We start from the raw sequence: 24027 nt of genomic DNA, 5'->3' as shown, positions 1-24027 counted from the left end.
TTTTCCGCAGCATGTGCACTGCAGATTTCGTTTTCCATACGCTTACATGGTACTGTACATTGAGCGGCCAAACCGCTGCGGATCCGCAGCAAAATTCGCAATGTGTGCACATACCCTAACAGGTAAAGCACACCTAACATAGGATGAGGAGTCCATCGATTGGACAATCTGGCTTATACTATGGAGCACATTCCACATTGTTTCATTCAAATGGTGTGCTGTTGTAAGGATGTTGCTTTCCCTGCTCCTTGCCTGGAACCACTTAGTCAGACAGCTGGGTTGTTGGGGAGAAGACTTTCTGCCCTGGACAGAGGGGACCAGGTGACTGCTGGGAAGAGAGAGGGGTGTGGTCAGAAAAAGAGCAGGAGAACAGAGGGAGGGCAGCGCGCCAAAGAGAGGGCAGGCTGCAGCGCCGTGCTCCCCTAAAGGTAGTGCTCCCCGTGAGGGCACTGAGGCTGTGAAACCCACCATAGTGAAGGCCGTATGTGAGGGTGTAGACTCGGAAGCCTCCTGAATCAGAGAAGATTCATCCCCTGACAGCTAAGAGACAGTGACCCAGGCGCAGCCCCGGTGACCGTAGTGACAAGCAAAGATCCCTGAGTGTGAAAAGTAACTGCCCAGTGTGTGTGTGACATCGTTACTACAGAGAAACTGCCAGGCTAACACTCAGAGACTCCTGCAGCAGCAACCGAGACTGTGCTACTTCCTGATTTCAGTTTCACTTTGAGGATAAAAGGCTGCAGAGGCTTAACCCCGGAGTCTCCAGTTCCTATGAGACAGAAAAAAGACTTCAGGATCTTCAAGCGCTGCTGGTGACTATATCCACGTTGGATTAAGGACCCTCAAGTCAGGACCTCCCTGGATTGATAAGTTACCAGAACATTCGTTAACCGTTTGCGATTCCGCTTATCTGTTTACTGTTTGCTTTATCTCTATTAACCCCCTGTTTACTCCATGCGAGGAGAATCTTACTCCTGTTAATAAATTCTCAACAGTTGGTCTGTCTGTTCCGTGGTGACATACTCAACCTTGCACTCTATTACACTGTCCTAGTAAGGTAACGTTCACATTTGCATTGTTGGGCACAGCGTCGGCGACGCAACCAACAACGCATCTACACAATGCAGCGTTTTGCGATGCACGCATTGACATAAGATCGTACAGAGCAGGAATTTCGGCGCAGGGAAAACGCTACAGGGAAAACGCTACAAGTAGCGTCCTCTGCACCCTGTCTGTGCGTCAATATGACGCATGCGTCGTAAAACGCATACCGGCGCATGTCCATGCGCCCCCCATGTTAAAGATAGGGGCGCTTGACGCATGCGTCGGTATGCGTCGACGATGCTGCGCCCAAGAACGCAAATGTGAACGTAGCCTAAGAGTTATTACAGAACATTCAGGGCCTCCTTCAAGCAAACTCATTTGCAATATTCTAATGTACTTTGCTTCAATCCAGCCCAGTTGCATCTATAAAATTTTCCCTCTTCATTATGGGCGGGTCATATTGTACTCAGCTCAGTACATGCTCTTGTGAAGGCAGGATGTCACTTGTTGACTTCCTGCGCACTGCAGGACAAAAACATAACCTATCAGATCCTTTATGACAACTCCGACCCCTCCTCTCATTTTCCTCCGCCTTCCTTGTCTCGCTATATCTCTCATGGAGTTGTATTTGTGGCTTATTTGCCCTATCATTTCTGCGTTATATAAGAAGCAAATTAAAAATTAGGTTAGGATGGGAAACACTGAGGCTCAGCAGTATACATCAGGAAACAGCACCTCTATTTCCATTGACTTATGGAAAAAGTTTGAATTTTGTTTTCTCACTGCCTTAAAATGAGCTAGGTTTTGGTAAGCTACACATTGCATTAAATTTGCTAGCTAAGAATAATACATTTCTGGTAGTGGAAGAATACTGGACACTTCTTTTGAATGCTTGTGTTTGTATTATGTATCCTGTCGCTACTTGTTCAATGTCTGTTGGCATGTGACCATGACCAATTATTGTGTCATAAACTGGATGCATTCCAGGAACCCACCGCATGACAATGTCTTCTCTGTTTTATTACTTGACGTGTCTTGTGATAATCTTTCCATTCCATTATGAAGCAGTCACAGTTACTTAAATGCTGAAATGTATGTCTGCCTGACTTTAGTAGATTAATTTTAGCTGTTGTCATCTTCTACCTTTATACATTCAAAATATATTATCAGGATTTAGCCTAATATTCACTATAGTGTAACAGCTAAAAAATATTAATGTGCCTTTCATTTGCATTAATTGATATAATCACTTATCATATACGAATAGAATATATTGCTGTGGAGTTAAAGTGAATAAAAAAACTAATATTTTAAATTAACACTAAGTTTGCCGCTTCCCTGTGGTTACTGCAGCAGTATTGTATGCCAAATATTCACACATATTATCACTAGTGATGAGCGAGTTTACTCGTTACTTGAGTTTCCCCGAGCATGCTGGGGTGGTCTCCGAGTATTTTGGCGTGCTCGGAAATTTGCGACTGCTAGACAGCCTGAACACATGTGGGGGTTGCCTGTTTGTTAGGGAATTCCACATGTAGTCAGCCTGTCTAGCAGCCGCAAATCATGCAGCTGTGGTGATGAAAACTAAATATCCGAGCACGCCAAAATACTCGGAGACCACCCGAGCATGCTCGGGGAAACCCAAGTAACGAGTATACTCGCTCATCACTAATTATCAAACGACTATTCAGAAGAAAAATGTACTTCCTATATCCACCAGATCATTAGATTGCTGACAGAGCTCACCACATTAGATTGGTGGCAGATCTCACAAAAGAAGGTTCTCAAGGAACTTGAGCTGAGCTTTCAAAGAGCAGCATAATGTTTGGGAGAAAAGGAGACAAAATAAGATATTGAAGATCTGACACTGATTCTAGTCAAAAAGGTCTATCTGAGCTTGTGTGGTGCTTTCTTTCTTAAACTGAGCTGTTGTCACTCCTGGATGATGTTCTATAGTAGTATGAAAAAGTTTGAAGTAGGTGTGAAACAAATGCTGAAAAATAAGGATGCTTTCGAGAGTGGAAGTTTTAATTTAGTTTTATCAATTAACAAAATGCAAAGTAAATGAACCAGAGAGAATCTAAATAAGATCAATATTTGATGTGACCAACTGTTACCTTCAAAACAATATCTAAAGGTCAATTTGCACACAGTTTTTGAAAAATAAAAAAGCCTCAGCATGTTCTAAGCATCTATAAAACCACCACAGATCTTGTGTGGATATAGGCATGTGTACATCCATTTGGCTTCCCATGTCATCTTAGACAGATGCAATGATATTGAGATCAGGGATCTGTGGTTGCCATATAATTTTGGAAAAACTTCCCTGCTGAGTTTTCCTTTTTTACACATTTTGTGCAAGTGTACTAACAGAATGAATGCTTTGATTCTGTTTTGAGGCAAATGGCGGTCATAACAAATATTGATTCGGGTTAGACTTCATTCACCTTTGGTTATTCACTTTGTGCCTTGTTAGTGGATAAAAATAAACTCTCAACATTTCTGTTTTAGAAAGCATTCTCATCTTTCAGCATTTAAGCATTTGTTTCACACCAGCCTCAAAACTATACTATATATTTACCTGATCTAATAAGGCTGGATTGTCACTCTAAATGTTGTAGGATGGCCGCCAGACGAGTCCTTGAGGGGAGATATGTGTCATTGCGGCTATTAGCTGCGGTGATGTGAGCTCGGAAGCATGCTCCAGCACATATAGTGCTGAGAGAGTTATCAGGCATTTCTAGGGCTGGATTTTACGAGCAGTCATAAGAGGTGGGCTGAAATGACTGCTCACATATCCCTTTGGTTTATAAAATCAAAGTTTTTCCTTGGAGACCCTAATTTGTTGTTAGAAACTGCAGGAGACTTAGAAACTGCAGGAGACTTATGAAAGCACTCCTACCGCTCTCAGCATCTGGTGCATAAAACCACAAATCTTCCTCATACTGTAACAGCACAACTGAGGACTGTGTGGGAATCCAGTTCTGAAGATATGACTGCAGTGCTGTTGAGTATTGTGTTGGTGATTTCTGAGTATCTTGTGGTAACACTGCCAGGCATACTGTTTTCCCTGAGAGGTAAAAGCAAAAAGGTAACGACAATCTGTATGCAGTGGTACAGAGAAAAAAGCATTAGGACGGTCAATGACAGTGCACCCTCGAGTGTCTGCTGGGATTTGTGCCAAAAAAGTATGGTGATTTGGTGCGATAGAAGTGATTGACTCTGTAGCTCTGTTCACTTCTCTCAAATCATGAACTATCCTATAAGTGGAAGGCTGGCCTGGGGCAGTCTTTTTCTTGACTGGATAAAGGGGAGTGATACAGGGAGACATCACAAGGACCTGAAATAACTGCGTGATATGGACCCTCATGGCATCCTCTTGTCATGGGGAGGATACTGAGGGAGGTGTGGTGTTCTGACTCCGTCCCTCAGTTGTACTATTGTTAGAAGCAGAGGCGTAGCTAAGGGTTCAGCTCAGGGGGGGCGAACCATCTGAGTGGGCCCCTAAACCTTGATTACAACTATGGTGGCACACTTTAATCATGGGTATAGGGGGAAGCTCAGCAGATGATCCTGCTGTAATTGAAAATGTATAATGGCCCCCGCATTAGCCCCCATGTTGTATCTCCCTTGGATTCTGGTCTCTGTCCCTTTCTGTGGGCTGCAAATTGCAGAAAATAAAAACAACCAGTAAATGCGTATAGAGTCCATCATATGGGAATAGGTCCCTGAATGAATCCAGGTATCCCTAAAAGGAATACTCTTGTCTGGACAAGACCCTAAAGGTACCGTCACACTAAGCGATGCTGCAGCGATACCGACAACGATGTCGATCACTGCAGCGTCGCTGTTTGGTCGCTGGAGAGCTGTCACACAGACAGCTCTCCAGCGACCAACGATCCCGAAGTCCCCTGGTAACCAGGGTAAACATCGGGTTACTAAGCGCAGGGCCGCGCTTAGTAACCCGATGTTTACCCTGGTTACCAGCGTAAACGTTAAAAAAACAAACACTACATACTTACCTTCAGCTGTCTGTCCTCCGGCACTGTGCTTTCCTCTGCACTGTTAGCGCCGCTCAGCCGGAAAGCAGAGCGGTGACATCACCGCTGTGCTTTCCGGCTGGCTGGCGCTGACACAGGATGCAGGAGGAGTGCAGAGAAGCAGAGCGCCAGGGACAGACAGCTGAAGGTAAGTATGTAGTGTTTGTTTTTTTAACGTTTACGCTGGTAACCAGGGTAAACATCGGGTTACTAAGCGCGGCCCTGCGCTTAGTAACCCGATGTTTACCCTGGTTACCAGTGAAGACATCGCTGGATCGGTGTCACACACGCCGATCCAGTGATGTCAGCGGGAAGTCCAGCGACGAAATAAAGTTCTGGACTTTCCTCAGCGACCAACGATCTCCCAGCAGGGGCCTGATCGTTGGTCGCTGTCACACATAACGATTTCCTTAACGATATCGTTGCTACGTCACAAAAAGCAACGATATCGTTAACGATATCGTTATGTGTGAAGGTACCTTAAGAGGTGAATGGAAAGAAAGAGGAAGCAGAAGAAAGGAAGGGGGGGGGGGAATATAACACAATGAAAGAAGAAAGTGCATCCCCCTGTCTGTCATCTCTTCTTTTTTTTCCCTTCTCCCCATTTGTGGGCCATGTTATTCAGACTGAGTATACTTATGCATATATATGTGATTGTGATTATCTATACTCACTTACTGGCTGTTCCCATTTTTATTCTATTTGGCTCTTCATCATATATATTTATCCTCAACTTTATGGGGATTTTTATTGTTTATATAAATGGCATTTTCATGTTTGTTACCTTGTATTTACTGATATGAGATGAGACACATTGGACTGATAGGACCCTGACCCCAGCTACAGGACCACATTACAAGAGATAGAGATGCTCAGAGAGAGACAGAGAGAGACTGAGAGACAGACAGATAGACAGAGAGATAGACAGAGAGACTGACACAGAGACTGAGATCGAGACAGAGAGAGCAAGTCAGAGAGAGAGCGAGACTGAGACAAACAAAGAGAGAGTGAGACAGAGAGAGAGTGACAGAGACTAAGAGACTGACACAGAGACTCAGAGACAGAGAGAAAGACACAGAGACTCAGAGAGAAAGACACAGACTCAGAGACAGAGAGAAAGACACAGAGACTCAGAGACAGAGAGAAAGACACAGAGACAGAGAGAAAGACACAGAGACTCAGAGACAGAGAGAAAGACACAGAGACAGAGAGAAAGACACAGAGACAGAGAGAAAGACACAGAGACTCAGAGACAGAGAGAAAGACACAGAGACAGAGAGAAAGACACAGAGACTCAGAGACAGAGAGAAAGACACAGAGACAGAGAGAAAGACACAGATACTCAGAGACAGAGAGAAAGACACAGAGACAGAGAGAAAGAGACAGAGAGAGAGAGAAAGAGACAGAGAGAGAGCGAGACAGAGAGCGAGACAGAGAGAGAGCGAGACAGAGAGAGAGCGAGACAGAGAGCGAGACAGAGAGAGAGCGAGACAGAGAGAGAGAGCGAGACAGAGAGAGAGCGAGACAGAGAGCGAGACAGAGCAAGATAGAGAGCGAGACAGAGCGAGACAGAGAGCGAGACAGAGAGCGAGACAGAGAGCGAGACAGAGAGCGAGACAGAGAGACTGACCCTGAGACAGTTAGCGAGACAGAGAGCGAGACAGGGAGCGAGACAGAGAGAGACTGACCCTGAGACAGGGAGTGAGCGAGACAGAGAGTGAGCGAGACAGACAGAGCGAGAGAGACAGAGAGCGAGGGAGACTGAGAGAGACTGTCAGAGACAGAGCAAAACGGATGCAAGAACCCTCAGGGACTTGTCAGGAGGGGAACAGTATCCTGCCTCCTCCTTACTGCACAGTGCAGTCACCTCCGGCCCCCTGCAGCGTGAGCTCCTATGTCGTCCAATCTCCTGTCCTGCTCCTGTATGCAGTGCTCAGGGAGGGAAGCAGCGTCCTGACTTTCTCCTGCTCCTCTCAGCAGGAAGAAGCCGGTGCCCTGCGCTGTGAGATCTCTCCTGCAGACACAGCTTGCAATGTGGGCGTGTCTGCAGTTGGACCCCTGCAGTTTAGGTACAGTTCCGGCATTCAGCGTCCCGGTCTATAGAACAGACAGCTGTAGTGTAGGGAGATCATGTCTCTCTGCACTACAGTGGAGCTTACCTATATCAGCGTGCTGTGCACACCGATATAGTTAGCATTGGCAGTAGCTCAAGGTGGGCCCCTTTGAGCTCTGGGCCCGGGGCGACCGCACCCTCTGCCCCCCTGGTAGCTACGCTACTGGTTAGAAGCTTGTGTTTTTTGGTGTGATGTGCAATGTCATTGGTTTAGTCAAATAAGCCTTTTCCATTTCCCCCTCCACCACATTAAAATAATGATCAGAAATGTCCAGTGGATCAACATTTCATGCATGCCCATACATTTGGCTGCTCCAGTAGCAATTAAAAAATTTAGTGGTTTACTATTGTCCAGGGCAAAAGTTACTATAGGCTTTGGTCCTGGACTGTAAGGGTCCACTATCAGCAGGTACAGGTGGGAGGAGGTCGGGTGGAGCACATTTGTGTCTGCAGGCAGCTCCGGTTGTGGGGGTAGCCTATAGTTTCTTTGGCTGTGCCTTGGTTTCCCATAATTGAAACAGATTATTGGCTAACCCTTATAGTTCCCATCCGAGGCTGCTTGGCAATTAATTCCTATCCTCAGTCCACCTCCATTTCTGTATCTGGCATTTGTTTGGGTGGATCTTCTTCCCTTTGCAACTTTTACTATGTCTCCTGGACACATTGCCCTCCATTCTGGTCAGAACGCTATGAGGTCTATCTTGATTCTATCCTTCAGTTCATCTACAAATATTGATGTTAATATCTTTGTCTCTATAGGATTGCGAACTGAAAATCCCATGTTAGTCCAAACAATCTGCATCTAGCAAAATATTTTTCAACTGTTTAGTTCTTCTCTTGTGTAACTTCAGGCAAAGCCACGGATTGTACCACTTCTTTATTCGCAAAATTCTTCACCACGTTCTCTGGACAGATTATACCCAATATAGTCTAGTGCCCGGCATTTGACAGTCACTTAACTTAACCCCTATCTGACCTCGGACGGGATAGTACGTCCGAGGTCAGATCCCCTGCTTTGATGCAGGGCTCCGCGGTGAGCCTGCATCAAAGCCGGGACATGTCAGCTGTTTTGAACAGCTGACATGTGCCCGTAATAGGCGCGGGCTGAATCGCGATCTGCCCGCACCTATTAACTAGTTAAATGCCGCTGTCAAACGCAGACAGCGGCATTTAACTACCGCTTCCGGCTGGGCGGCCGGAAATGACGTCATCGCCGACCCCCGTCACATGATCGGGGGTCGGCGATGCTTCAGAATTGTAACCATAGAGGTCCTAGAGACCTCTATGGTTACTGATGACCGGTGGCTGTGAGCGCCACCCTGTGGTCGGCGCTCACAGCACACCTCCATTTCTGCTACATAGCAGCAGATCGCTGCTATGTAGCAGAGCCGATCGTGCTGTGCCTGCTTCTAGCCTCCCATGGAGGCTATTGAAGCATGGCAAAAGTAAAAAAAAAAAGTTAAAAAAAATGTGAAAAAAATAAAAAAAATATAAAAGTTTAAATCACCCCCCTTTCGCCCCAATCAAAATAAATCAATAAAAAAATCAAATCTACAAATATTTGGTATCGCCGCTCTCAGAATGGCCCAATCTATCAATTAAAAAAAAGCATTAACCTGATCGCTAAACGGCGTAGCGAGAAAAAAATTCGAAACGCCAGAATTACGTTTTTTAGTTCGCTGCGACATTGCATTAAAATGCAATAACGGGTGATCAAAAGAACGTATCTGCACCAAAATGCTATCATTAAAAACGCCAGCTAGGCACGCAAAAAATAAGCCCTCAACCGACCCCAGATCACGAAAAATGGAGACGCTACGAGTATCGGAAAATGTCGCAATTTTGTTTTTTTGTTTTTTTTAGCAAAGTTTGGAATTTTTTTCACCACTTAGATAAAAAATAACCTAGTCATGTTAGGTGTCTATGAACTCGTACTGACCTGGAGAATCATAATGGCAGGTCAGTTTTAGCATTTAGTGAACCTAGCAAAAAAGCCAAACAAAAAACAAGTGTGGGATTGCACTTTTTTTTGCAATTTCACCGCACTTGGAATTTTTTTCCCATTTTCTAGTACATGACATGCTAAAACCAATGATGTCGTTCAAAAGTACAACTTGTCCCGCAAAAAATAAGCCCTCACATGGCCAAATTGATGGAAAAATAAAAAAGTTATGGCTCTTGGAAGGAGGGGAGTGAAAAACGAACACGGAAAAACGAAAAATCCCAAGGTCATGAAGGGGTTAAAATGATTTGGGATCAAGTTTCAAGCCTTTGCTTTAGTTATTGCTTCTAAATCCCTCCAGATTCACTAATTTGTATCTGCTGCAGGGTTCTGACAAATGCAGTCGTGCTCTTTGCAGGGTCTGGGAGCTGTTTTTGCATGTCCAGCTGGTCCTCTGGTCCTCCATAGACAGTATTCAGTCACCCTAACCTCCCTTGTGTCTGCAACACCCCAGGTAAGCAGTTGTTAGAGTGGCATTGCTTTCCTGTTGGGGAGGGTGATGCCATGCTTGGAAGCGACGAAGATCCCTTTAACAGGTAGCATGTACACACAACACTGTTCTTACTCCAGGCCAGAAAGGGGAGCTCTGATCCAGTTTGTGGGTGGCTTCCCTATATATTCTGGCTGGAGGAGGAGTTAGAGACAGTCTGTCAGAGAGAAATAAGGAGTGAGGAGTGAAAAGCTGGGGCCATGCAGACACGTGGTTTTGCAGCTCCTGGAATGAGAAGAGAGGGACAGAGCAGCCTGTGAGAGACTACAAGGCAAGAAGAGGCAAAGGAGAGGAAAGATACTGGGAGTGTAGCCGCCAGAGAGCTCACTCCAGAATTGGCACAAGTAACCAGAAGCCTGAATTCCGAGGTTGTGGGGGTAATTGTATGCCCCACAGCAGAAACCGGCGGGCAGGAGATTTCAAGTCGCCTGTCCACCATTACATCAGAAGGCACATCAGCATATAGAGCCTGGAGTCGCAGCAAGTAGGGACACTTGTAAAAAGGCTCGAGTTGCGTGCCATACAGGTAGTGTCCTACTAAAAGGGATAGAGAGAAAGTGAGGACCTTGTGTGAGGCCTAAGGAAGCAAGGGACTACAACACACTGCAGAGAGGAAGGCTTCCAACCCCACCTAGCTAGGGGAATTTATGAATCGCTTCCAAGCTGGACGGACCTTACCATCACCTGTGATCCATACCCTGGACTGTGGCTGCCTTACACCAGTAAAAGGTAAAGAAACTACAACTTTGTGTCCTCTGATTCTCTCTACACCATCTACCACCTGTCCCTATTACACCGGGAGCCCTGGGGATTCAGCTTCACCTGTGGGAAGCCATACAATCCCTGCTGCTGCACTTTAAGCAGCGTCGGTCATCCCTGACCGAATACCACAGGTGGCGTCACAAAGGCCTTTCCTTTTTTCTTGTCTTACCGCTGTCTCTAACATCATGTCCTCCCCCTATCTTAAACTGAACCTGTCTAAAACTGAACTCCTCTTGTTATCTCCCTCTACTAACCTACCTTTGCCTGACATTGCCATCTCTGTGTGTGGTTCCACCATTACTCCCAAGCAACATGCCCACTGCCTTGGGGTCATCCTTGATTACGAGCTTTCCTTCACCCCCCACATCCGGCTCGCCCTTCTTATCTGCATCTCAAAAACATTTCTAGAATTCGCCCTTTTCTTACTTTCGACACCGCAAAAACTCTTACTGTTTCACTCATTCATTCTTGTCTTGACTATTGTAACTCTCTCTTAATCGGCCTCCCTCTTATCAAACTCTCCCCCCTCCAATCTGTCCTGAATGCTGCTGCCAGGATTATATTCCTCACCAACCGTTACACCGATGCCTCTACCTTGTGCCAGTCATTACACTGGTTACCTATCCACTCCAGAATCCAGTACAAAACTATTACCCTCATCCACAAAACACTCCATGGCTCAGCACCACCCTACATCTCCCTGGTCTCAGTCTACCACCCTACCCGTGCTCTCCGTTCTGCTAATGACCTGAGGTTAGCATTGTCAATAATCAGAACCTCCCACTCCCGTCTCCAAGACTTTTCACATGCTTCGCCAATACTTTGGAATGCACTACCTAGGTTAACACGTTTAATCCCCAATCCTCACAGTTTTAAGCGTGCCCTAAAAACGCATTTGTTCAGACTGGCCAACCAGCTCAACCCATTAACCTAACTATCCCTGTGTGGCCCATTCAAAAAAACAAACAAAAAAAACATAATCAGGTTCCTCACATCATGTTCTCATACAGTTCATGCAGTTAAGAGCCCTCTGTGTCTGTACTGTTACATACTTAGGCTGTTAACTGGTTCATGCAGCTTTACATGAACACCCGATCCTTACACTATGGCTGGTCCGAACAACGAAAGCAGTTGTTACCATCCACCTCTCGTGTCTCCCTTTTTCCTATAGATTGTAAGCTTGGGAGCAGGGCCCTCACTCCTCTTGGTATCTATTTTGAACTGTGTTTTTGTTACGCTGTAACGTCTATTGTCTGTACAAATCCCCTCTATAATTTGTAAAGCACTGCGGAATATGTTGCCGCTATATAAATAAAATTACTATTATTATTACTTGGATGCCCAGGGCCACAGACCGGGTCACTGCCGCTGTGACACATCCCTTTAAGAAACTGCCCAGTACCGAGTACCCACGGCCCTAGCAGGTGCTCCATGTCACTGTCACCTCTACCCCACACCGGATTGGGTATCTCATAAGAGGTCAAGATCTCGCCCTTCACCTCTCCGTCATCTGCCGGCTGTCCTGTCTGATTCAGAGTAATAATTTTTGCAGCATTGGGGAAGGAAATGTCTAGTCCATGCTGTGGAAATCTGTTTCAATGACATGGGCTTTAGCATAGAGAGTTTACATTTGGGCAGCAAGTCCAATGTTTGTCCGAGTCGGATATATACCTTTTGCTGTCTTATATCGGGGAGCATCACAGGCAGAGCAAGTGTCTCTGCAGTCTGAGTTCTGTTGTCTACAGTTCCAACATGCCCATCCTACATGTTCATTCTTTGAAGGAGGCACCTGAGGAGTAAGGCTGGCAACAAGACTACTCGGAGTGGTAGTCAGTTGAATTGTTTGTGGATCATGCACATGAAACTAATGCTTATTGCCCTTCCAAACGTCTTTGCAACCACCCTTCTTTACATCCTTTGAAACTTTCAACCAACTTTGGTCCATGCCCTGTAAGCCATTATCTTTCAACCAACCTTCATTATTCTGTATAAACCTTTCTCATTTCACATAGAATACAACTCAAATGCATTCCTGCCCTTTTCAACAACGTTTTGCATTTCTCTTCTTCACCCTTTCCTTCTCTGCTCTCAACTAGCTGATATGTCTTTGTAACAATTTTATCTTCATCCTCAGCTTCTTCCTTATGTAGGTTGCTTGCCACCTAGCTTTATTCTTTACTTAAGCACAAATTCCGCTACTGAAATTGATTGCACAGTACTCATATTCTGGAATTTCAAAGCAAGGCTAACAGCTGAAAGGTGTGGCCCCTCCTTCTCCCTTCTAATCCTTTCAAGGATTTTAGTCCATCTGGCTCATAAAGGGAGAGCAAGGGGAGCTTCCACCCTTTACTCACAATCAATACAGAATTCTAAGCAACAAGGAAGCAATCACATTCCTGGAAGAACGGCTTCATTTACTCACACATCAAATCTCTTTTTATATAGGATAACTGAACGTACTTATTATACAACTCATCCAGACTCAGAAAGCATCACCAGTAAGATACAGATAAATTGTAAGAAACATTCATACCTTGCTGTTTGTAAGCTGCCACTTCATCTGTCCATTCCGGGAAACATCAATCAAAGTAGTCCAAATGGGAGTAGTTGCTGTCCCCTTTTGGGCGCCAAAATTAACTGTCGGAGCAATGGGCTCACTAGAGTTGATGCACAAAGCCAGATTAGAGGTGTTGTGATGAACAAGCTTGGAGAATCACTAACAGCACACACACAGTGTCCAGCAAGAGATTTCTGCCTTAATGAAAAGGTGGCCAGAGTAGGAAGCAACCGCACTCAAGAGTTGATTATATTTGCAAAAAGTGTCAATATTTATTACATGTACACAAATATATCACCACAGAGCATCACGAAGAGTGGAGGTAAGGTTAAGTTTCGGCCCTACCCGGGTCTTTGTCAAACCTCACTGTTGTGGAACATGATAAAATGTAGAAATAAGGGGGGGAACCCCTCTGGTGATGGTCTATGTGGTGTGGCAAATAGAGTTACATCGTGCCTCATACTGTCTGCGGTGGCACCATTTCTACATTTCATCATGCTCCACAATAGTGAGGTTTGACACTTTTTGCAAATATAATCAACTCTTGAGTGCGCCTGCTTCCTACTCTGGCTACAATTTTGGATTTGTCTCCAAGTTCAGCCTGCACCACCCAACTCTACAGAGTGCGCATCATTTATTTCACTTAATGAAAATGTGGGCAGTGTTTACATAGCCCCTGAACAGAGAGGGCTTTAAGCCAAGATGCAAGCAACTGTTTTCTGAGATTTAGAGATAGATGTGTCTAGATGTCTGGGTTTGATTCAGTGTCTCATTCACTTGGAAATTGTAAGGTGAATCTCTGTGCAGAGGTGCTACATGATAGATTTAGTGCCTAAAATGGGGACTAAGAAGACAAAATGGATCCTGATTTCCCACAGTTGTCCTATAAAGTATTGACTCAAAGGGGTTAAATACAAATGCATTTCACATTATTCAAATTTATATTTATAAAATACTTAGCTAACTATGTATCATGTCCTTTACATTTTACAAAAACTTGCTACTTTGTAAAAAAAAATATATAAGGAGGTAAGGAGTATAGAGCCACAAATATATTTTAATGCTTTTTATTAGTACAAAAAAAAGAAAAGAAAGAAAATAAATATGCACAACATTAAAAAAGTGGAGAAATAGGACAGAGGTAAGTCAAATCAAGGTTATGGTGTGCAGATAAAATATTTTGCAACAAATAATCAGAAGTCTAAATTTAAATTAGTTCTGTACCCATGGAATCTAAATAATGATGAACAAAAATGCGCAATAAGTACCCCAAGGATACATTAATGCACTGAATAGCTATACCAATGCTATGATGGTGTGTAAGGAGAAAATTAGTCACAAGGGGAGATATGGAATAGTATTCAGTTACACACCATCAATATGTATAAGCATTCATAACATGTGTATAAAGTATAATAAAGTGTAAACAGTGCAATGAAATTTAATAGTGGAAAAAATACCATGCATTATGGTTAATGATACACAATCAACATATACATATGAGGTACAAAATACATAGGGCACACAGTATGCAACATCACATAAGTATATAAAGTAGAAAGGACTCCAAATAGAACCAGAATGGCATATTTACCCAGGGAGAGATCAGAGAAGAACACCCCTAATGGACGTTTCACGTTAGCTTCTTCGGAGGGGTGACATTATGGTGAAGGCATCGGCTAAATATACTCACCGAGATGGTGTAGTATCAGAGGCGTAGCTAGAGCTTTTGCCGCCCGGGGCTGGTCCCGAGCTTGGCGCCCCCCCCCCCCCCCCCCCCCGCAGGAATAAGACCTCAGATGTAGAACTTTAATTGTTTCGCCGGTGAATGTTACCATCACATGATCGGGACTGCAAAAATAACCAAGTTCTGCTTACCTGACCGCGCTCCTGCTCTCTCCATGCAGCTGAAACGTGCACTCGCCGGCGACTGACAATGATGTCAGACGCCGGCGACATGCACACTGGGACTGACGTCAGCTGCCAGCCTCAGATTGGCTGGCGGCTGTTAACTATTGACGTGCGGGCGCGGGCCCACACGTCAATAGCGTTAAACAGCTGCAGCGCCGGCCGCAGCCCGGTGACCCACCCCCAGGGCCGGCTCCAGGTTTTTGAGGGCCCCGGGCAAAAGAGTCTCAGTGGGTCCCCCCCCCCCCTTTAACACATACCACGATTCATGATGCCCAGATACGGCAGAGAAATCTAGGTATAGTCCAATGCCAGATTTCACTTCTTATATGAGTGACAGCTATTGTAAATTCTACAGTGTATATATACAGGACAGGAGGAGTGGTACTGTGCAGTGTATACATACAGGAGGAGTGGTACTGTGCAGTGTATATATACAGGAGGAGTGGTACTGTGCAGTGTATATATACAGGAGGAGTGGTACTGTGCAGTGTATATATACAGGAGGAGTGGTACTGTGCGGTGTATATATACAGGAGGAGTGGTACTGTGCGGTGTATATATACAGGAGGAGTGGTACTGTGCAGTGTATATATACAGGAGGAGTGGTACTGTGCGGTGTATATATACAGGAGGAGTGGTACTGTGCAATGTATATATACAGGACAGGAGGAGTGGTACTGTGCGGTGTATATATACAGGAGGAGTGGTACTGTGCAGTGTATATATACAGGAGGAGTGGTACTGTGCGGTGTATATATACAGGAGGAGTGGTACTGTGCAGTGTGTATATACAGGAGGAGTGGTACTGTGCAGTGTATATATACAGGAGGAGTGGTACTGTGCAGTGTATATATACAGGAGGAGTGGTACTGTGCGGTGTATATATACAGGAGGAGTGGTACTGTGCAGTGTATATATACAGGGCAGTGGTACGGTGCAGTGTATATATACAGGGGAGTGATGGTACTGTGCAGTGTATATATACAGGGGCAGTGGTACTGTGCATTGTATATATACAGGGCAGTGGTACGGTGCAGTGTATATATACAGGGGCAGTGGTACTGTGCATTGTATATATACAGGGCAGTGGTACGGTGCAGTGTATATATACAGGGGAGTGATGGTACGGTGCAGTGTATATATACAGGGGCAGTGGTACTGTGCATTGTATATATACAGGGCAGTGGTACGGTGCAGTGTATATATACAGGGCAGTGGTACTGTGCATTGTATATATACAGGGCAGTGGTACTGTGCGTTGTATATATACAGGGCAGTGGTACTGTGCATTGTATATATACAGGGCAGTGGTACGGTGCAGTGTATATATACAGGGCAGTGGTACGGTGCAGTGTATATATACAGGGGAGTGATGGTACTGTGCAGTGTATATATTTCAGCAGCCGCCCAGCCCAGGCCCCCAGCACTTGTCCTGTATATATATTATATATACTGTCATGCAGGCTGTATAGATACAGTATATACATATACAGGACAGGTGCTGGGGACCTGGGCGGCTGCTGAAGTATATAATATACAGTATATCAGCTGTGGCCGCCCCAGGTCACCCAGACTGTCAGAATACAGGGATACATCGCACTCACTCAGGGCGGCAAGGCTTGCCAAGGAGTTCCTCCAGAATCTGCCTGTCCTGATGTAAGTTCAGCAGTCAGCGAGGGGCGGGCGGAGGAGCAGAGCAGGAGAACTCTCCGCCCACAAAACAATGTCACGCTGGCTGCCTTGTTAACCCCGATGTGCCCTGCACTGCCTGGCCCTGCACTGACTGAAGAGATGCTTGTGCCAGCAGGGCTAGATGCCCGCCCCCCGCATTGTGCCGCCCGGGGCGGCCCGCCCCCCCCGCACCCCCCTTCCTACGCCACTGTGTAGTATATTGCCTAGTTGCGTACTATATTGCCCAGCTATGTAGTATATTGCCCAGCTATGTAGTATATTGCCCAGCCACATAGTATATTGCCCAGCCACGTAGTATATTGCCCAGTCACATAGTATATTGCCCAGCCACGTAGTATGTTGCCCAGTCACGTGCTATATTGCCCAGCAACATAGTATATTGCCCAGTGACGTAGTATATTACCCAGCCACATAGTATATTGCCCAGCCACGTAGTATATTGCCAGTCACGTAGTATATTGCCCAGCCATGTAGTATATTGCCCAGTCACGTAGTATATTGCCCAGCCACGTAGTATATTGCCTAGCCACGTAGTATATTGCCCAGCCACGTAGTATATTGCCCAGCCACATAGTATATTGCCCAGCCACGTAGTATGCAGCACAGAGCCACATGGTATACAGCACAGACACGTAGTATACTGCCCAGTCACATAGTATATTGCCCAGTCACGTAGTATATTGCCCAGCCACGTAGTATATTGCCCAGCCACGTATGTAACAGGTTAAAAAGACTTAAAATAAAAAATAAACTTATACTCACCTTCCGAGGGCCCCTTGTAGTTCTGGCGCTTGTGTGCGGTGCATGCGGCAGCTTCCAGTCCCAGGGTTGGTATGAGCGCAGGACCTGTGATGACGTCGCGGTCACATGACCGTGACGTCATGGCAGGTCCTTCCTGCATAGCATCCTTGCAACCGGAACCTGCCGCTTGCACTGCCGAGGAGAGGGCGCGATGTCGGAGGGTGAGAATAATGGGTTTTTTTTATTATTATTATTTGTAACATTAGATATTTTTACAATTGATGCTGCATACGCAGCATCAATAGTAAAAAGTTGGTCACACAGGGTTAATAGCTGGGTTAATGGAGTGCGTTACACCGCGGTCCATTAACGCTGGCATTAACCCTGTGTGAGGGCTGACTGTAGGGGAGTATGGAGCGGGCACTGACTGCAGGGAGGAAGGAGCGGCCATTTTGCCGCCAGACTGTGTGCGTCGCTGATTGGTCGTGGCAATGGTCGTGGGCGTAAGCCTTGATGAGCGATATGCTCATCCACTATGCGTAAAGGTGACACAAACCCCTGATGATTACTATCTGTATGAAACGCGTTGGGAGACACTATTCAGCAAGGTGGACCTAGAGGGAATGATGCGGTTGAAATCAGAGAGCCGCTCTGACGGTCCACATTAACTCAAAACTGCACCAGGTCCAGATGATGACCGGCAGAAGACAGATGAGTAGAATATTTGACTATATATGCATGTGACAAACATAGTATAAGGCATGAAATTTCTGTACACTAAGGGAGTCTACATTGCCACACGGTCACTGCCTGCATATGAGCATTAATTGCAGATTATGATCACACCGCCTATTTATTGGAAGGAATATTAATATATTGTAAAAAAGGGGGTACCCAGGGGTAGAGGACCCCAAGACTTTTATCAATATAAAGCAACAGTAATATATTCCATTGGTATGCTACCCTACCTGACCATTTCTTACGCAGATCCAGAGTATTGATATATCTAGAGTAACAGAATTATAGGTTCCTGTTTGCGTTGGGTATCTCTCTGATCTAAATGAGAGAGAAACTAGTTGCTTACAATTGGACTAGATATCATTTCCTGGCGGTGATACGTTTATACATTTTTATATGCGTCTTCTTGTTGTACGTATGCACCTAACACTTGTTGTCTGCACTATATGTTTGCACTTTTTTAAGATTAGAAAGGAATAAAGGTTATATTTTAATATTATACAGGAATCCGCTTATCCTATCCTAGTATTTTTGGTTCCTCTTGAAATTTGAGTCTAGCTGGTATTGTTATAATTGGATTCTACCAGACACCAAAAGCATAAAAATTATATTCTAAATACAATGTGTGCAAGCGAGGACCTGTATTGTGGTCTGTCTGTTAGGCCTGAAACCCATGTCATGAACATGTACAAGCCTCATTTTACTTGGGAGCAGCCTCGTTAACCCCTATCTGACCTTGGACGGGATAGTACGTCCAAGGTCAGATCCCCTGCTTTGATGCAGGGCTCCGCAGTGAACCCGCATCAAAGCCGGGACATGTCAGCTGTTTTGAACAGCTGACATGTGACCGTAATAGGCGCGGGCAGAATCGCGATCTGCCCGCACCTATTAACTAGTTAAATGCCGCTGTCAAACGCAGACAGCGGCATTTAACTACCGCTTCCGGCCGGGCGGCCGGAAATGATGTCATCGCTGACCCCCGTCACATGATCGGGGGTCGGCGATGCGTCTCCATTGTAACCATAGAGGTCATTGAGACCTCTATGGTTACTGATCGCCGGTGGCTGTGAGCGCCACCCTGTGGTCGGCGCTCACAGCACACCTCCATTTCTGCTACATAGCAGCGATCAGTAGATCGCTGCTATGTAGCAGAGGCGAGCGCGTTGTGCCTGCTTCTAGCCTCCCATGGAGGCTATTGAAGCATGGCAAAAGTAAAAAAAAAAAGTTGAAAAAAATGTTAAAAAAATAAAAAAAATATAAAAGTTTAAATCACCCCTCTTTCGCCCCAATCAAAATAAATCTATAAAATAAAATCAAATCTACACATATTTGGTATCGCCGCGCTCAGAATCGCCCGATCTATCAATTAAAAAAAAGCATTCACCTGATCGCTAAACAGCGTAGCGGGAAAAAAATTTGAAACACCAGAATTACGTTTTTTTGGTCGCCGCGACATTGAATTAAAATGCAATAACGGGCGATCAAAAGAACGTATCTGCACTGAAATTCTATCATTTAAAACGTCATCTTGGCACGCAAAAAATAAGCCCTGAACCGACCCCAGATCACGAAAAATGGAGACGCTACGAGTATCGGAATATAGCACAATTTTTTTTTTATTTTTTTTTAGCAAAGTTTGGAATTTTTTTTCACCACTTAGATAAAAAATAACCTAGTCATGTTAGGTGTCTACAAACTCGTACTGACCTGGAGAATCATAATGTCAAGTCAGTTTTAGCATTTAGTGAACCTAGCAAAAAAGCCAAACAAAAAACAAGTGTGGGACTGCACTTTTTTTGCAATTTCACCACACTTAGAATTTTTTTCCCGTTTTCTAGTACAAGACATGCTAAAACCAATGATGTCGTTCAAAAGTACAACTCGTCCCGCAAAAAATAAGCCCTCACATGGCCAAATTGACAGAAAAATAAAAAAGTTATGGCTCTGGGAAGGAGGGGAGTGAAAAACGAACACGGAAAAACGAAAAATCCCATGGTCATGAAGGGGTTAAGGAAAAGAGACAGAATGCCATTGACCAATCTGCACAAGTATACACACTTCTTCTGGAAACTACCCAACCAGGCAGAATGTATCTTTTGCGTAGTTTTGAGCAACGATGGAGTAATTACAGGGTATGTCCCAGAGAGTGACAAGGCCTGTAAAGTCTATTACTCAGGTGACAGGCAGTGCTACAGAGCTCAGGCAAAGGCTTTAGCGTGGCATTGAATATGTTCCAATATGTGTAAGGCTGCGGTCTGAATAGGTCTGTGGAGCATATTAACCTAGTCTCTTAGACGTGCTTAAAATGTACAGAAACTGGGCAATTCTCCACCACCATTTTTTTTTTTTTACCAAATTTTAGAAAATTTGAGGGAAGTGACAGTTTAATAAAGAGACACAAGTCTCATTTAGGAGCCTAGAAAAGCTAGCAATGTTCTTTGCCCAGCACCGGACAATGTAAAGTGCTAACAAATATGTATGCTCTATCTAACTAACAATTTGGGAAGAGACATATATATGCAGACAAGGGACAACTGAATGCTGTGCTGGGACAACAAACTGGACGTGGTTGATGAGTGTTGTGTCTGTGCATCTGCAGGTTGTGGGCAGGAGGCATCAGCGCCTGCCTCCTGGACAGCAGATTGGGAAGGCCATAACACAGGGGAAGGGGCAGTGGTTTCACCCTCAGACACAGATTTTGTACCCAGGCGTTCCATCTACTGGGGTGCTTGGCTGCCATGTGCCTCTGCATGCTGGTGGTGCTCAAGTTGGCAGTATTCTTACCTTTTCTCAGCTTGGAATGGCAGATGATGCAAATTACAGTTGTTTTGTCTGAAGTTTTTTAAAAAAACTGCCTTGCAGGGGAACAATGCACCCTTTGCCTGCTAACTAGCAGAGTGGGGGGCTCTGTCAAACAGTTGATAGTGTTCTCCCTCTGGTCAAACCACTACCTCTTCTTGCCTGTTTTCATGCAACGGATCCATCCCTCTCTGCACTGCTGTGCTCGCTATGTGTGCCACCATGCCAGGTTGGATTAGTGGCCTCATCATCGTCCACATCGTCTTCCAATTCATCAATCTGATCCTCCTTCTGAGATGTGATTTTAGGCTGACCTGGTAAGAACTGTGCGTCATGATTATCCTCCACCTCTTCAGACATTAATTGACCTTCCCCAATGTGGCTTCCCCCTGGCCGTGGATGCTCGAATGCTTGGGCATCACTGCACTCCACCTCCTCATGACCCTCTTTAATGGTGCACGTTGAGAGGCCCGAATAAGTACAAGGGAACATAAACAGTTCCTTGGAGTGGCGAGCGTTAGGGTCATATGTCTCCTGGGACTCCTGATGGGGGAAGAAGGAGGACCAGGTTGAGGATTCAGAGGCCCAGCCTGACAGCATGGAAGACTTTGTGGTACTGCTTGTCAATACACTGGAGCCTTTGCCTGCCATCCAACCCACAAGATTCTTGCACTTTTCTGGGTTTGACAGTGGTGTAGCGCGCTGACCAAATTTTGACAGGAAGCTAGAGCGAGATATAGTCACCTTCTGATCTGTCACATGGCCTTGGCAAGCACCACCACATCCATGTCCACTTTCCTAAACATCACCCTTTTCCCATACTGAATGCATTCTAAAAAAAAAAATGTTAGCCTTATTTTTCAAAAGTAATCTCACAGAAGTTTTATGTACAAATTCACTGTATGTAGCAATGTATGGGTATTTTTTTCAGATATCAGCTTTATTACACACAGCAACAACAGACTCAGGAAAATTACAAGTAAATAGTCATGTTTGTGTATCTCAGCAGGCTTTGCACCAGTCACACAACTACTAGCTAAAGATATGATATTTATTTAACCAATAGAAAATTTTAATTTTTTTTATATCACCTTTATGACACGCCGACAGAAGATTAAGGAAAATTATTGATACTGGTAAATTGTGACACTTGCATAACTCTGCAGGGTTTGTGCCAGTCGCACAACTGCTAGATGAAGATACGCTATTTATTTAACCAATAGATTTTTTTTAATATTGTCTTTATGAGACACACCAACAGCAGACTCAGGGAAATTAGTTGGAAATAGTGATGCTTGTGTAGCTCAGCAGGTTTTGCCCCTGTTGCACATCTACTAGATATATATTAGCGATTTCAGGAATAAGTGAGGAATATTATTTAGCAATTAGCTTTTAAATAGGATGTTGAATATTATTTAGCTGTAAAAAATTTTTATACAGTGCCTACAAGTAGTATTCAACCCCCCTGCAGATTTAGCAGGTTTACACATTTGGAATTAACTTGGCATTGTGACATTTGGACTGTAGATCAGCCTGGAAGTGTGAAATGCACTGCAGCAAAAAAGAATGTTATTTCTTTTATTTATTTTTTTTAATTGTGAAAAGTCTTTTCAGAGGGTCATTTATTATTCAACCCCTCAACCCACCAGAATTCTGTTTGGTTCCCCTAAAGTATTAAGAAGTAGTTCAGGCACAAAGAACAATGAGCTTCACATGTTTGGATTAATTATCTCTTTTTCCAGCCTTTTCTGACTATTTAAGGCCCTCCCCAAACTTGTGAAGAGCACTCATACATGGTCAACATGGGAAAGACAAAGGAGCATTCCAACGCCATCAGAGACAAGATCGTGGAGGGTCACAAGGCTGGCAAGGGGTACAAAACCCTTTCCAAGGAGTTGGGCCTACCTGTCTCCTCTGTTGGGAGCATCATCCGGAAGTGGAAGGCTTATGGAATTGCTGTTAGCCTTCCATGGCCTGGACAGCCTTTGAAAGTTTCCTCCCGTGCCGAGGCCAGGCTTGTCCGAAGAGCCAAGGCTAACCCAAGGACAACAAGGAAGGAGCTCCGGGAAGATCTCATGGCAGTGGGGACATTGGTTTCAGTCAATACCATAAGTAACGTACTCCACCGCAATGGTCTCTGTTCCAGACGAGCCCGTAAGGTACCTTTAATTTCAAAGCGTCATGTCAAGGCTCGTCTACAGTTTGCTCATGATCACTTGGAGGACTCTGAGACTGACTGGTTCAATGTTCTCTGGTCTGATAAGACCAAGATCGAGATCTTTGGTGCCAACCACACACGTGACGTTTGGAGACTGGATGGCACTTCATACGACCCCAAGAATACCATCCCTACAGTCAAGCATGGTGGTGGCAGCATCATGTTGTGGGGCTGTTTCTCAGCCAAGGGGCCTGGCCATCTGGTCCGCATCCATGGGAAGATGGATAGCACGGCCTACCTGGAGATTTTGGCCAAGAACCTCCGCTCCTCCATCAAGGATCTTAAGATGGGTCGTCATTTCATCTTCCAACAAGACAACGACCCAAAGCACACAGCCAAGAAAACCAAGGCCTGGTTCAAGAGGCAAAAAATCAAGGTGTTGCAGTGGCCTAGTCAGTCTCCTGACCTTAACCAAATTGAAAACTTGTGGAAGGAGCTCAAGATTAAAGTCCACATGAGACACCCAAAGAACCTAGATAACTTGGAGAAGATCTGCATGGAGGAGTGGGCCAAGATAACTCCAGAGACCTGTGCCGGCCTGATCAGGTCTTATAAAAGACGATTATTAGCTGTAATTGCAAACAAAGGTTATTCCACAAAATATTAAACCTAGGGGTTGAATAATAATTGACCCACACTTTTATGTTTAAAATTTATAAAAATTTAACTGAGCAACAAAACTTTTTGGTTTGTAAGATTTATGCATCTGTTAATAAATCCTGCTCTTGTTTGAAGTTTGAAGGCTCTAACTTATTTGCATCTTATTAAACCTGCTAAATCTGCAGGGGGTTGAATACTACTTGTAGGCACTGTATATGCTGGTACACAGGAACATTTTGTAGCTGCAAAAAATGTGTTTAGTTTATGCTGGTACTAACTAATATTATTTGGCTCTAAAAAGAGCTGCTTTATATATTATG

Source organism: Ranitomeya imitator, chromosome 4, assembly GCF_032444005.1.
Source record: "Ranitomeya imitator isolate aRanImi1 chromosome 4, aRanImi1.pri, whole genome shotgun sequence".
NCBI lineage: Eukaryota > Metazoa > Chordata > Amphibia > Anura > Dendrobatidae > Ranitomeya > Ranitomeya imitator.
The sequence above is the reverse complement of the archived record's forward strand: the minus strand, read 5'-3'. Positions refer to the sequence as shown.